Raw genomic sequence first — 14,093 nt, 5'->3', positions numbered from 1 at the left:
GCTACTATCATCGAAACTACGATTTTTGCTTAAGCTTTAACAAACATATTCTTTGAGAATAACTATATTCCGCGGTTCCTTTCCAAAAAAAAAAAAAAAAAAATAAAAATAGCAAATTACTGTCATCGAAGTGACACGTTCGCAATTTTACGTTACTCAAGTTTCATCAAACTCCATCAAGCTCCATGAAGGATATTCTTCGAAATCAAAATTTCTATTTTGTACCATCCACGACCACCATTTTCGACGTTAGATCCACCTTATACCAAGCTGGGAAATACAGAAAGGTTTACTCGTTGTCTCATCATTGCCTCGTTGGCAAGATCACGAAACGATCACGTTCCCGGTGGACAAAGCTCGGTGCAAGCAAACGGAGCAGAAAAGTAAACCGAAACAATGTCGACGGAACTTGGCGGTCAGTTGATGGGGCTGACAGATGCTCCAACAAACAGGATCCTCGAGGACACGCTATGCCGCGTCTGTGGACGAATAACGAGAGCCACTGGCGTGGTTGCATGCTATCAGGGTGAACGTATACGAACGCCTGCGGCATTCCAGCTTTGAGGACGAGCGTCCGCCGTCTTCCTGCGTCTATCTCTTCCTGCAACCTTCTCTCATCTCCCTCTCTTTCTTCCTAGAGCTCCTTTCACTCGACGGCATTCAAGGCGGCGCCTTTTACTAGCTCACTCGCAGCCTTTGCTTTACGTCTCTCCTACAGACTCACAGCCTACTACTGTCTCGCCGACTTACGGAACAACGGAACCGGAGTGTTTTGCCAAGGGTTGAGAGGCAGCAGGGAGCGCGATTAACGCCAAAAACACCGAAACTCTAGCGATACCGGCTAATAAGGGGCTGCACAATTCGCCACGGTGACGTTGATCCTCCGTAACGCCCTTTTCCTGCGCTAGAACCTGCAAGAATGGAACAAATTGCTTCGCGGGAGGGGGGGGGGGATGATAATAACGGCCTACCTCTGTTCCAAGTGTAATGATCCGTGTACTTCGAAAAGTGGAACAATTCGAGAGCTTGCGGAGCAAGCAGATTCGCAGAATTTTGAAGTTTCGTGGGAACACGACCTGCATTGGAGAATGATTGCTAATAATTTTGCGGATTCATACTTGGAGGCGTCAGTGTTTTGCAGTTGGGAAAGAGATAAAATAGGATTTGGAAGTTCAGGAGATGTCACGCGGTTTGTATATTGTTGTTGGTTATCCGATTTCGCGTGTAAATTGTGTATATGCGGAGGAGTGAATACGCGTTGAAGATAAACAGAATCACGGTCGAATAAATTTTCATACGCCGCGGGTAGAAATACGCTTAGGAACAAACAGTGTTTCAAACTGGTGTTAGAATCTTACGTAAGTTTCGCAGTGGCTGGGAAACAGTGCTGGGCAAAATTTTATTTACCTAGTAATATATAACATGTAATAAATATACATATATATATATATATATATATATATATATATATATATAATAATATAGATGTATAAATACTTAATAAATAGTAAATAACAAATTAAAGTGATATTTCACTTGTGAATAAGAATTAATTATCTTATTTAGGTAAAAGTTATTTTAAAACGATGCGAAAAATGATTTATTTCTTATCTATTATTCGCAAATGAAATTTTATCTGCAGTTTTAACTGAAAAACAAATGATAATATATGGATAAGTAGTTTTTGGTTTCGTCTTATCCGTTTCATTCTGTACAATGAAAAAATCGTGGGATCGATACGGTTATTTTTCAATAGATACATCACAGTCCACGTTTGCTTTTAAAATTACTCGCTTCTCGAACAAGCTGTCTGAAAGTCAATTCAATTTTGGCGTATTCGTAGCTAACGAACGTTATTAAAAATTACAAATTATAATTTACAGAAATGTTATATTTGCGTAAAAATTAATTTGCTTAATAATCGATAAATAATAAATGAAAATAAGTAAAGATGATAAATAAAAAATGAAATTATATTTGTAAATAACAATTAGTCTCATTATTTTAAATAATGTATTTAGACTTCTCGAAATAACAAATAATTTATTTCTGTTTTTATATTTTTATTTATAAATAACAAATGACTCTCCGTTGAAATAATTATTTAAATAAAAATTTATTCAATGATGCCCGACATCTCTGCGAAGACGCATGAATTTGGTTCGATATAATACATTCGAAGAAATTGTCGCAGTTCTGCAAATTATATCTATGTAACGGAATTACATAGGTTTTTGATTACATTTTTTGATCACGGAACGTGCTACAAAAACCTGTGGAACATTCTGTACAGAAATAGTAATTCCACGCTATTCTGCGTGGAACAGCTCTATTCCACGATCGAATAATCATCAACCGTCACCATAGTGACTCGATAAATTGAGCCACGTTTCAGTCAGACATTTATCCGAATATCAAACGGAAAATTTTGAATGAAAGAGTATGGTTGAACCATAAACGAAATGGCAAAGCTGACAGTTATCGTAAAGACAAGCAACAGGAATTGGAGATGGTAGAAAGTTGAAATCAGATCTCGGAACTGAAGGAATTGCGGGACAGACTTCGAAGAATGACACGAATGTGACTCGCTCGTGAGTTAGATAATACCGCCTGTCCTCCGGCTGAATAACGAATTAGAGTGTAGGACAGGAAATGTCTTTGCTTATCACCATTATGTAATTTGACTGGAAACGTGGTAACGCGACCGGTAGAGCGGTCAAAGGGCTAACTATTCTCCCAAGGTTAGTCCCACTGGTGCATCGTTGCTGACTCGAATTCGAAATTCCAGTCCTGCAGAGATGATCACAGCGGATATACATACTGTCCACCGCACTATGCCGCCATAATCCGTGGAGGATTCCGCTTCTTAGATTCGAACAGGATTTTGGTAATTAGCTGCATTTAGTAAAAGCCACACATATTATCATAAGATACAGCGTGTATTATGTTGAAACGTTTGTACGTTGCTAAATTGAGAGATCTATCTGCTACTTTCAAATTAAGTGTATAGTTAAATAAGCTTAGCGATACAATTGAAATTTGTATTTAATTATTCATATCGTTAGTTTATTTTAAAGTACCGATATTTACAACGTTTCTTTTGTACAAGAAGGTATTTTTTGCGATAATCTAGCTGTGATTCAACTTTTGTCCAACGCATTCTTCGATAAAATTCGAGACAAGTCTACGTGAAATGGTCTGAAGCAATACTTGCGTGGAAGAACGAATTTGTATAAAAATTCCCAAGTATTTACAATATTTTCATCCGCGTGCGATCAGTGTTTCATAACGTAGCTATTAATTCTTTCTGCAATTACGAAATCTAATTCCCCATAGAAATTTAATCGAAAGAAACATCGAACGAAACGTTTTCTACGACACACGGGAACTCGTTTGAATCATGGAGCTTGGCTAAATCGTTGGAACGCTGGGCGCGATTTCGCGGGCACACGGTCGTTAAAGCTTGGAGAATTTCGTTGAACGTCGCGTCGGGGCGAGCGTTTAATCCGAGCGATTGCCATTCGAGGGGATCGACGGTGTCACGAGACAATCGTTTCGCAGTGACCTGCACAACTGTGAAACGGTTCGTTCGGACGGCCGAATCGGCCCGAGGCCAAGCGGTGTCAGCTTGGAACGTGCACGAGGTGAACGAACGATGGAAATTCAAGTGGTCTTCCGCTATTCAAGAAACGACTTGTTTGCTCGCCCGATATTACGCCCCATTAGGCAATATTCCGCAGACGAGACGCGACATTTCGCAAACGTCCAGCGGCCCAATTTTTCGCCGGGAACGTCGTCCTTGCTGTGTGCACTATACATGTATTCTCGACTTCGCGACGTAACTCTTACAATTCGGTAAGCGTAGTTAGTTTGAAAAGTCGCGTATGTTCAATATCGATTTATATTGCATATACACTGGCTCGCGAATATATTCCCAGACTTGTCCACATCTCTTATGAACATATTATATGTGTTTTACATATGTGTAATGTTACGCGTAACGTGTAAAATGTGTATATGTATACATATTGTGAGTAATAACATCTCTCTATCATGGTTATATTGGTAGAATTTGGAACATTTCTGAAAATATATACAGGAGTTCCAAGATATTTAATAGAAGTAGGTATATATTTTGCAGAGGTTACAAAAGTATTTAAACGGGCATCATCTACGATATTAGTAGATCTCAGTAGTCGATTGGATCATTATTAACACTTATTATATACTTTGAGTGTTTATTATATACGTTTATGAGTGTTCATAAACATTCGTGATCTATATTATACATGAAAATTATATTTGCTATTAAAAATACAAAAGTGAAGACTTTTCATTGATAATACTTATAAACTTTCGGAACTGTTCAATAAACGTTTAACATCTATCTGCAAAAAATATTTACGAGAAATTCACGATTCGAATCTATCAAATCTGCCCCAAAATTAATGTTTCTCCTTTTTTTTTTTGTAAATCCTTACACGTAGTTTAAATCTACTCGATCGGTGTTCGAACGTACTTGCACTGTAGGTATTTACACGTAACACTACTCACGCCGATACGATTGGCGCAGTTGAAAAGAGATTTAAAGCAAACGTTCCGTTCGCGGTGGATCGAAACAAACGAATACGCTTAATGGAATTATCGGACAATCTAATGGAATCACCGACTCGATGACTTGCGAACGGTTTCAGACTACGTTAGTCGGTGAAGTACCAATTGCCACGCGAGTCGGCAAATTTACCCGTAATCCTTTCAGAGAACCGGTTTCCTCGTAAAGCACATCATCCTTGACCTGGCCGCGTCGTGAAAAAAATATCTCGAAGTACCGTACGTCAACGTTAACCACCATGATACGTTTGGAAACACTAATTTACAGCGCCTTTCTGTCCTCGACGGACATCTACGAAAAAAAAAAAAAAAAATTAATATATGGTTGTCTATGATGTTTAAAAGTTGGAAATCTGGCATCTTTTATCGTTCGATTTAGGAGGATACAAGTAAGTGGATGGTGTATAGTAAATTCCACGTGAATCGAAACCTTGTCGTCTACAGTTGTCCTAAAGAGTATTCAACCATATGAAATACTTCATACATCTTTAATATCCATTTCTAAGAAATATTTCTTATTTTATTCAAAAATGTCGGTGTAATCGTTCGAACATGAAATATAAGGTATAAAATGGGGAATTATATTTTACGAAACAACTATGAGATATTCATGCATGTGGATACTTTTTTCACCAATTGTATTTAGAGAATATTCTCCAGGCGTTAGCTTTGTTTTTTGTTTGGAAATTTTATCTCAAATGGACGTAAACAAAAGCATTTGAAGGCTAATATATGTCCCATGACAAAAATACATTTTAAGCGTGATACTTCGATCTTCCAGCTTTTCATATTCCACGTGAACGTATAAATTTTATTTTCGAATATACTATGAATACTGTCATTTCATAGGGGTGCATGGGTAAACTTATTTTATGTCATATTACCTCGCATTCCTGTAATAAACGCCAGAGCGTAATAATGGCGCAATATCTCACTGGCTAGTCGGAACGTCGAGTTATTTTTCCACGGGACGGACATTAGACAAAAATTGTTGGTACAATAGAGGGAACGACAAATTGCACGTTGCGCGCAGCTGACGCGCTGGAAGATTTTCATTTAACCAAATATTAGATCCATCGTGCATTATAAAATAAATTACCTATACTCTGTACTTCTTCAAGTAAGATTCTTACAAGATAGAATTTCAATAAAACATCGTGTAAAATATTGTAGTAGTCGTGTTTTCAGTCGAGAAAAATTCAGCGTGACAATTCGTCGAATTTCGAGAGCAGAGTCGTCAATCGTCGTTTCAACTTGCAACGTCCGAATAAAAGATGGATCATCGTGAAACGAAGCGGAATAGAAGCGAACAGTATACTTCGATTTCAAGCAATACCGTTACAAGTACGACTGTTATACCGCAGTCACAATGGTCTCTCCATTGAGAACGTTTTATTCGCGATAGAAGTGCCTGTTCCTTTTGTCCCTCGTCTTTTTCGATTCGCGGTAAACAGATCACGTATAACCGCGTAGAAATTCAGCCTAACAAACAAAAGAACATTTTATAAAGATGCATCATGGCCGTATCGACGCCATTAAAACGTCGAGCCAGGATACAGAGGCGACAGTTAGAAGATAGATGAACGGAATTCATTAAACATTTCCACATTTTACATTACGATGTAGTTTATATCTTGTTTCTTCAAAATTTTATATTTATCTTGGGTGGTGAAATAACATGTTCTGTCTCATGAATATTTTAAGACGAAATGTGCCTATCAAGGTATTCGTCATCCTCGATCACTGTCGCGATTTCGCATGCTTCAAGGATCAACCGGCGGCAGTCGATGATTGAATATAGTCAGCCGATCATTTTGCATCGAATTACCATGTCGAAGGAAGCAATATCGTATACGACAATATTAAATAAGCCATATTCGCTTAAGTCGATTCAGCCGATCCGACCCATGTTTAATTTGAATTAATCCGATCGCGACGATCGACAACTTACGGTTTTATATTTCGATCGGATTCACTATCGAAAGAGTGTCAGGGATCAGTGCGATTAATTTTGCGTGCAAACTGTACTCGGCTTTGTACATGTACCGTATATAAATTAATTTGATTAAAATACGAAATTACACGGTAGTATTAAATTTCTAAATGCTTTGACAATTCTCGAAGGCAGAAGAACTTCAAACACTAATACGATTAAAGCTTTGGAATAATTTATTAATTGTACAGGATTCTTGTGTCAATGGAACGGATAAGTTGATATTTTATGAAAGATATAATTATATGCTACGATAAATTCTTTTTCATTGAAAAATAAATATAACGCGGAATACGTGCGAAGTACAGAAATTTCACAAAACAAATTAGACCAATAATTTATGCATCGAGTGAAATAATATTCTTCCTTGTATCCTATTAAAAATTATCAGATTACGGTAAACTCTTGATTAAAGAATAAATACCATTGAATAAATACCATAAAAATACCATTTGATCATCTGACCTATATCATATATTTATTATGAGCTATCGTGCAAGAAATCGAAGGTGTAAAGGAATGTCGATTGGCAAGGCTAAAGACGACGTTCAGTCTCCTGAATTCTGTCCGGTTAAAAATCCCACGACCGTTCAAGGATGGCAGAAAGGGTGCAGAACGGGAAACAAGGTCAATACCGGGCGCAGCAAGGTTAAATTTAACCCGGTACCGATTCCGTTATAGTCCACATAACTGGCCAGGCTGGCTAACCGGCGCTCGACAAGAAAATGGAAGCAACACGAGCATCAAGAAGGTTTCTCTTATTGGCAACCAGTTGGTCTCTGCAGGAATAAAAAGAGTGACCGAAGAGGGAGCGAGAAGAAGCCAGCCAGAGGACGAAGACGAGCGTGAAGCAAGAAGGAAAAGGAGACGTTTCGAAGAAGGTAGGGAAGAGAGAAAACGAAACAGAAAACCAGGCTGAAAGGCGGAGATGAAGAAGAAGCCAATGAATGTCGACTAACGGTACGCGATGCATGAATTTCGTGTGCACCGATGTATCGGTGTGCGCTCTTGTAAATGCCATTCGACACGTGTAAAAGTATATCCAGGGCCGGGCCAACGACACCCGAAACCCCACGATACTTTCCAAGTCGAGTAGCGAGCTTTTCACGACCCGATCCCGTTATCACGGGCGCGAGAATCTACAGTGAATGGCAATGTGTCGTAGAACAACTTGAAGAATTTTTGTGTTCTTTTGTTAAAAAATTTGAGAAAGGTGTTGTAACAACAGGATTATATTTTTCATTTGGTTTCGACGTTAAGTACGTATTTTGAATATTTTTATAATTTCGATTTTTATTTGTTGTTGTTTCTTTCACGGCTATTCTTGCAAGCTTGTTACATTCGATATGGCTTGATTTGAGTAGCACGTGAAAGATTTTCAACGATCTTACACGAACAGCGAATCACCAGGTCGATCGGAACGACAGTTTCGAAACTTGGTAACGTTTCAATGAGCAGTCGATGGTTTCACGGTATTAGAAGGGTGCTTTGCTTTCACGCGAGATAGCCTGGCAACCGTTCTCTACCAAATACAATTTTACTACAACTGCGAGACGCTACGTTAAAATGGAATTTAAGATTTGTGAAATTTGCAGTAATCGCGTATACATTTCAACGGAGAAAGTTGAAACATTCCTGGAACAGAAATTTCTACAGAATCGTTCAGGCTTCCTTCGCAAGAAGATACGTATCAATTTTACAAATCCATGTAACATATACTTCCCATTTTATTTATCTTTTTCCCATTCATGTTTGTTCAAATTCTGTGCTTTCCCTTTACAACTTTTCAGCTTCAAGGGAAGCAAAATATCGTTAAACCGACCCTGAGCATACGAATCGCTGATACATCTACCCGTCTCCCTCTCAACGTATTCAACCTTTCCGCCCCCCGCTCTCTCTCTCTCTCTCTTTCTCTGTTTCCCCGCCAGCTCTTCGATTCTCTGTTTGTCTATCCGTGAATTCATCCTGACTATCTGGGAACGCCATCGACTGATCTGAATTTCAGATTTCCCGTGCCGCGCTCTGGTAAGTAATGCTCGAGCCCGGAACGTATGATCTGTCAGCACAGGAGTTGTAACGAATGTAATTTTTGGCGTGTGTGCGTCCGCCACCGGCTCCACTGGTATAATAGCGATGATAGATGCGAGTTGGCCGCACACCTTTGTAACTTCAGGATTTCTCAATAAACCGGGAATGAGTTACATCCTGTTAAAGGGACTTTTCGGGATTAACTCCGCCTGTGATCGACAGGATCGCGGATTTAATCCTGTGACCGCTCAGCCATTAATATCGTTCCATTCAACGGCTACCTGCAAAGCATTACAAACGTTTGCCTTATTCGCGGTAAAAATTACGCTTTTTGTATAACGTCTCTTAGCTGATTCCACTCTTTGTCTCTCTTTGTCTCGTTTTGTGCGTAACTTTTTAGATGGTCGCAGTTCTTCCGATTTTTCACGTCAATCTAATTTTGTAGATGTTTAAAAATGATCAAAGAATAATCTGTCTGATGTTTCGTTTATTAATAGGACGCCTCGGAAGTGACTAACCAGTTTGGAAGGTTATGCAAATTGAAAGCTACTTACCTTATCGAATATTATCGCTTTTACGCAGCTAACGAGTTGAGCGTGATTTACAACGTGGTATAAAGTTGTTTACGTTGAAATATTCGCTTCGATTTGTTACGTAACTTCGTATTTCTACGGCTTATTAAGAAACTTTCCAATTAAACAGAACAGTAATAAAAAGATGTTTCTAACATATATATTTATGTCATCGAAGGGAAAGAAGGTAGAACTTTGATAAACGATTTTACCGTAACGTCAATTCCATATAGCAAAGTTTTTAAATACTTTTGATTTCTTTTTTGCGTTACTGAAGAAAGTGAAACGCAACTACCAAAAATGTATTACGTCAACTATTTCGTTCGAATCTAAATCGACAAGAGCTATTTGCGAGAATATAAGTCGAGTTGGGAGAAAGGAGAAATACGGATTAGAGCCTAGACGAACGAATTTCAATTACGTTTTAAATCAGAGATGTGCAGGAGAAATCTGTCGAGTCTCGATGCTCGATGCTCGATTTGCCGCGACGCCGCGTCGAATAAATTTCTCGATATAACTTCATTCTTCCGTCGTAAACTCCGTTTAACAGAGGGATTTCGCTCGTCCACATACAGGTCGTAATCGCAAGTGCGCTAGAAACTTGGGTGGAATACATTTGCTTGCGGCAAATATCAACCTGCAGTCTCCTAAGCAGAGAAATGCTCGTGCTACAGATTATTTTCATGACTTTTATGATACTAGGTGTCGATATATGTATTTTCGTGTGAACTGCGTAAGCGCGTATCCAACTTTCCTCCTATTTTTCGTTGTAGAATATTTTTAAAAAATTGGAAACTGTCGTAAAATTGCGATAGACGCAGTTGTTGTTCTAATTAATTGCGTCGGGATACTAGGCACTACAGTGAAAATAAACGTTTAACCGATCATTTTCACGACTTCAAAAAAATGAGTCATTAATTATGATAAGGAGCAGGTTAGTTTCCGACGAGCACGATGCGATTTTAAGCTCCGCCGAGTGTAAATTATTTTCTGATTAAAAGCGATTCGAATAATGAAAGCCGATGAAGAGCGAAATTTGAAAGCGAACAAACACGTGCATGCGGGTTCAATTTCTTGGTTTTCTTCTACTTCCAGCGGCCAGATAATAAAGTTTCACGTTACAACAATTTTATTTCTGTGAAAAGCGCGAAAGCTTTCAACCGTAGTGAAGCACCAAAGAATAGACAGCAGCGAAAGGAAAAATCTTACAAGACGCCCCTCATTTACAGCTACAATGCGAGAAAAAAGAAGAGGGAGAAGAAACCTTGCTACGTTCATAAATATCAGAATAAGGAAACTCATAAGAAAAAATGCATGTCGCTGTGATTTCTATTTACGCCTCAGATAAGTCAAAAGAAAGGGAGTAGCAAGAGAAAAATAGAGGGAAAGATGTAATCCATATCCAACTGGCGCGAACCGTCTAAATTATGCACATTTAAATCAGCCCGGCTTGCACAAAGTTGCAATAAACGGCGTTACAACTTCGTAGTGGCAATTTCAGTGGAGGATTTGCATTTTCCAAAATGGAAATTGCATTTATAAATATGTTGAGCTTGCTTTAAGCGTTCGTAGAACTTATTGAAGGGAAATAAAAAGTATTTAATCAACTTGTTCAACAGAATAATTTATTGCATGATATTGATATATATTATCTACGTTGAAGCTTTTTGAGCGTATAACAAAGTTTTAATCAAAGAGAAAACGGGAAATTGACATATTTGTCGCGTGATTACGCAAATTAAGCGAGCAAATTAAGTCATTCGCACTGAATACGTGAAAAATTATTTTCTATTAATTTAAAGAGTATCGAAAGCTATCTCTATAACTATATTTAATAAATTTCCAATATCAAATTCGCTAAAACGAAGCTTCGCGTGAAAAATGTGTATCGTATATTGCCAATTTATTTTTTCATGGAAAATGATTAAACTTGCCGGACGGTATTGTTAATTCGATGTTTCTATGTAAATGTAAGCAGGTGGCAACGTTTTTCCTGGATTTTTCCACGACGGTTTCGATTGCCGAGTGGAAAACAAATTCCAGCAGAACTGGCTGCAATTCAGCGGGATCAAACGAAAGAGCTTTAAGCGTCTAATTATCCTCTTCAATTTCATCGATCCGCGGCTGGTCCGACATGAAACAGCGCCGGTTTTCGGTGAACGAGTGTTCATGAAATTTCTCATCGTCCAGCCAGAAGCTCGACTCTGCCCGGCAAACTCCAATCGAGGATTAAATTAAATAATGACAAGGACGCGACTGTGCGGGCCCCCGACGTATATACTACTTTGAACGGATCGCCAAAAAGGACAGGAAACGACGGGATTTTAAATGACACATCGACCCTAGCCGCGTGTAATTTTGCTTGGAAAAAGGACACCGATGAAGGGAAATTAGCGGACCACCGTTAGATGGAACGATTCAAAGGCATTTTTAAACTGGATGAAATACGAGATTATATGCACCTCTTCTTTCTTATTATGGGAGGCTTGACTTTGATTAACGAACAAATTTATCATTTATTTTCGAAATAAGATGGAAGTAACATTACGAATACGGAAAGATGACGAGTGCAGAACAAATGTGATAAAATCTTACGACCGTAGTTTCTCCACGTTTCTGTACACAAATTTTATCTAAATCAATTTCAAATTCCTTACTAGTAAATTAAAATTCTAAGCTAATGAAGTTAAGTTCTTCACACAAAGTCTATGGTTAAAAATAATTCGGAAGTGTGATACGATCGAAGGTGCCAACAAATTTTGCTCAATTAATTTCGTTAAATATTATGATAAATTTCTCGATGATTCGTTCTGGTACAAACTTACAATTTGCATTATCAGCCATCTAAATTTTTTACGTCGCATTTCCCTCTTTTCCTCCAATTCCTTGAATCGCATAGTCCACTGTTGGGAACATAACATTCCACTTAAGAGCCATTGTCGTCAAATTTTGCACTCGATCGCATCGAATATTTGATAAGCTTCCGGCGCAACATCTTACAGCTGTCCGTAAGGGACGAGATAATCCAAATAGATCTCTGAAAGCATCGAAGAACTGGAAATCGAACGAGCCAGAGGATAAGGTAAAGTGAAATGCAAGGAGACAGCGAAAGAAGGAGGCAAGAAAACCGGTAAAGAGGCGAAGAGAGAAATGTGGGTCTCTTGGGCACGACCTCCTGACCCATGCGAGTTAAGACGCGATTGTCATGCTCATCTTCTACGAGAAATAAATCCTCCAAGGCTCTGTTGGCCAATAATTTAATAGCTTCGGGTCACAAAGGCTAGTGAACCGGCGGCGTCTTAAAATAGTGCGAGCTATCATTCCCGGAAATTTATGGAGTTTCTACTTAGCGGAGATGTCAAACGATGCAAGAAGTTGGATTATCAAAGCAGAGCGAAGAAAGTAACATTTCTCGTTAAATAATTCTTTCTTTCAATCCGATGAAAAATTAGTGTATTCAAAAAGCCTTCAGGTTGTACGTCCACCGAAGACATGGCAGTTTGATGGACGCATTTTAGGATGAGTTTGGCACTTGTTCCGCCAGATGCAATTGAGAAAATCAATGCAGCTTCTTTACTTCGAGTCAGAGAACCCGACAAATTAGTCGTACTCGCAGCTTTAATGAGTTTTGTTCGTAATTAAGGGGCCATTCGCCAATGTCGATACGTAAAGTTAGACGAACAGTCCGTGTGAAAATTGAATAATAAGCGAGCAACAGCGGACGAAATAATCCTTTAACCAGGCTCTCGATCTCGAGTAATAAAGTATAATTACTATTAATTGATAGACGGGCAAGAATTACTTGATGAATGATGGTACGTTTGCAGACGGTTGAAGAAGGCGCCGTAATAAAACGGGGATTAACACTTCGTTCAAGACTGATCACCATTCGCAGAGAGAATCCGCCGCATTCTTGCATCTCCGCTTCATCTCCCATACTTTCATTTCGATCCTTCGTTTTATTTAATCTCAATAGCCGGAAGTCATCAGTCACCAGACACAACGTGAAATTGCTGAACCAAAGGATCCAGACGTAAATTGAATAATTTTTTTTTTAATTAAGCGGAATAAAATTAGAGGAAGGATAATTTTTCTCGGTAAAAACGTCAGAGATACTTCGTTTACAAACCTGTCAAACGAGTTTTAAGACAAATAAATGTATTTGTGAAGCAAAGGATTTTAAGAGGGACGCTAGATTAATTTGCAAAATTAAAAGTTTTTTTTTTAAAGAAATACGTGTACTCGTAAGTCATGGATTGAAAAGACATTTATTCAAAACGAAGGTAAATTATTTTATTTTACAAAGTAGAAATGACGAAGCGAGGCTCGAGAAACGATCATGTTACTCATTAGGGGATATCGATCGTTTTCAGTGATTATTTGGAAGAATTGATTTGGTATTCCATGGAGATACAATCATTCCTGTTACGGAAATAATTCCCCAAGGACCAACAAATTTCGGCGTTAGATTCGAGTCAATTATATGTTAACATTTAACTCGTCTCAATACCGTTCCTCGTGCTTTGGTTCCAGTAAAATGGAGTTTAACTGGCAGCTCAGCCAATCGGTTTCGGTTGCTTTGTCGGTTAAACTTCGTTCAACGCCGAGGACTTCACGGCTAAAGTCTGTCTAACGCTCGAACTAAGCTGTAGGACTTAGTTCTTGGGGAAACATACACAATCATACATCCCGATCCTGTTTAGATCTTGAAACATCTGCCTGGAATCCACGCGAACTTAAATAAACTTCCCTCTGCTCTTCCATAAAATTAGTTATTACATCAACTGTTTAATGCAAACACATTCCACGATGGCCAATGCATACACCGGTACTCGACTTTGGTATTGCTTGGATATTCGTTTAAAATAACATTCTACTACGACAACTAT

General features: G+C 38.5%; 1 protein-coding gene and 1 long non-coding RNA gene across 2 annotated transcripts in view; one reads left to right on the top strand and one right to left on the bottom strand.

The window, feature by feature from the left end:
* Positions 1-14,093, top strand: part of LOC126873313 (uncharacterized) — a 245,898-nt gene that overhangs the window by 114,139 nt on the left and 117,666 nt on the right. The window lies entirely within an intron of this gene.
* LOC126873299 (uncharacterized) overlaps positions 1-14,093 on the bottom strand; it is a 163,477-nt gene that overhangs the window by 96,231 nt on the left and 53,153 nt on the right. The window lies entirely within an intron of this gene.

This window comes from Bombus huntii, chromosome 14 (genome assembly GCF_024542735.1).
Source record: "Bombus huntii isolate Logan2020A chromosome 14, iyBomHunt1.1, whole genome shotgun sequence".
Taxonomy (NCBI): Eukaryota; Metazoa; Arthropoda; class Insecta; order Hymenoptera; family Apidae; genus Bombus; species Bombus huntii.
The sequence above is the reverse complement of the archived record's forward strand: the minus strand, read 5'-3'. Positions and strand labels throughout refer to the sequence as shown.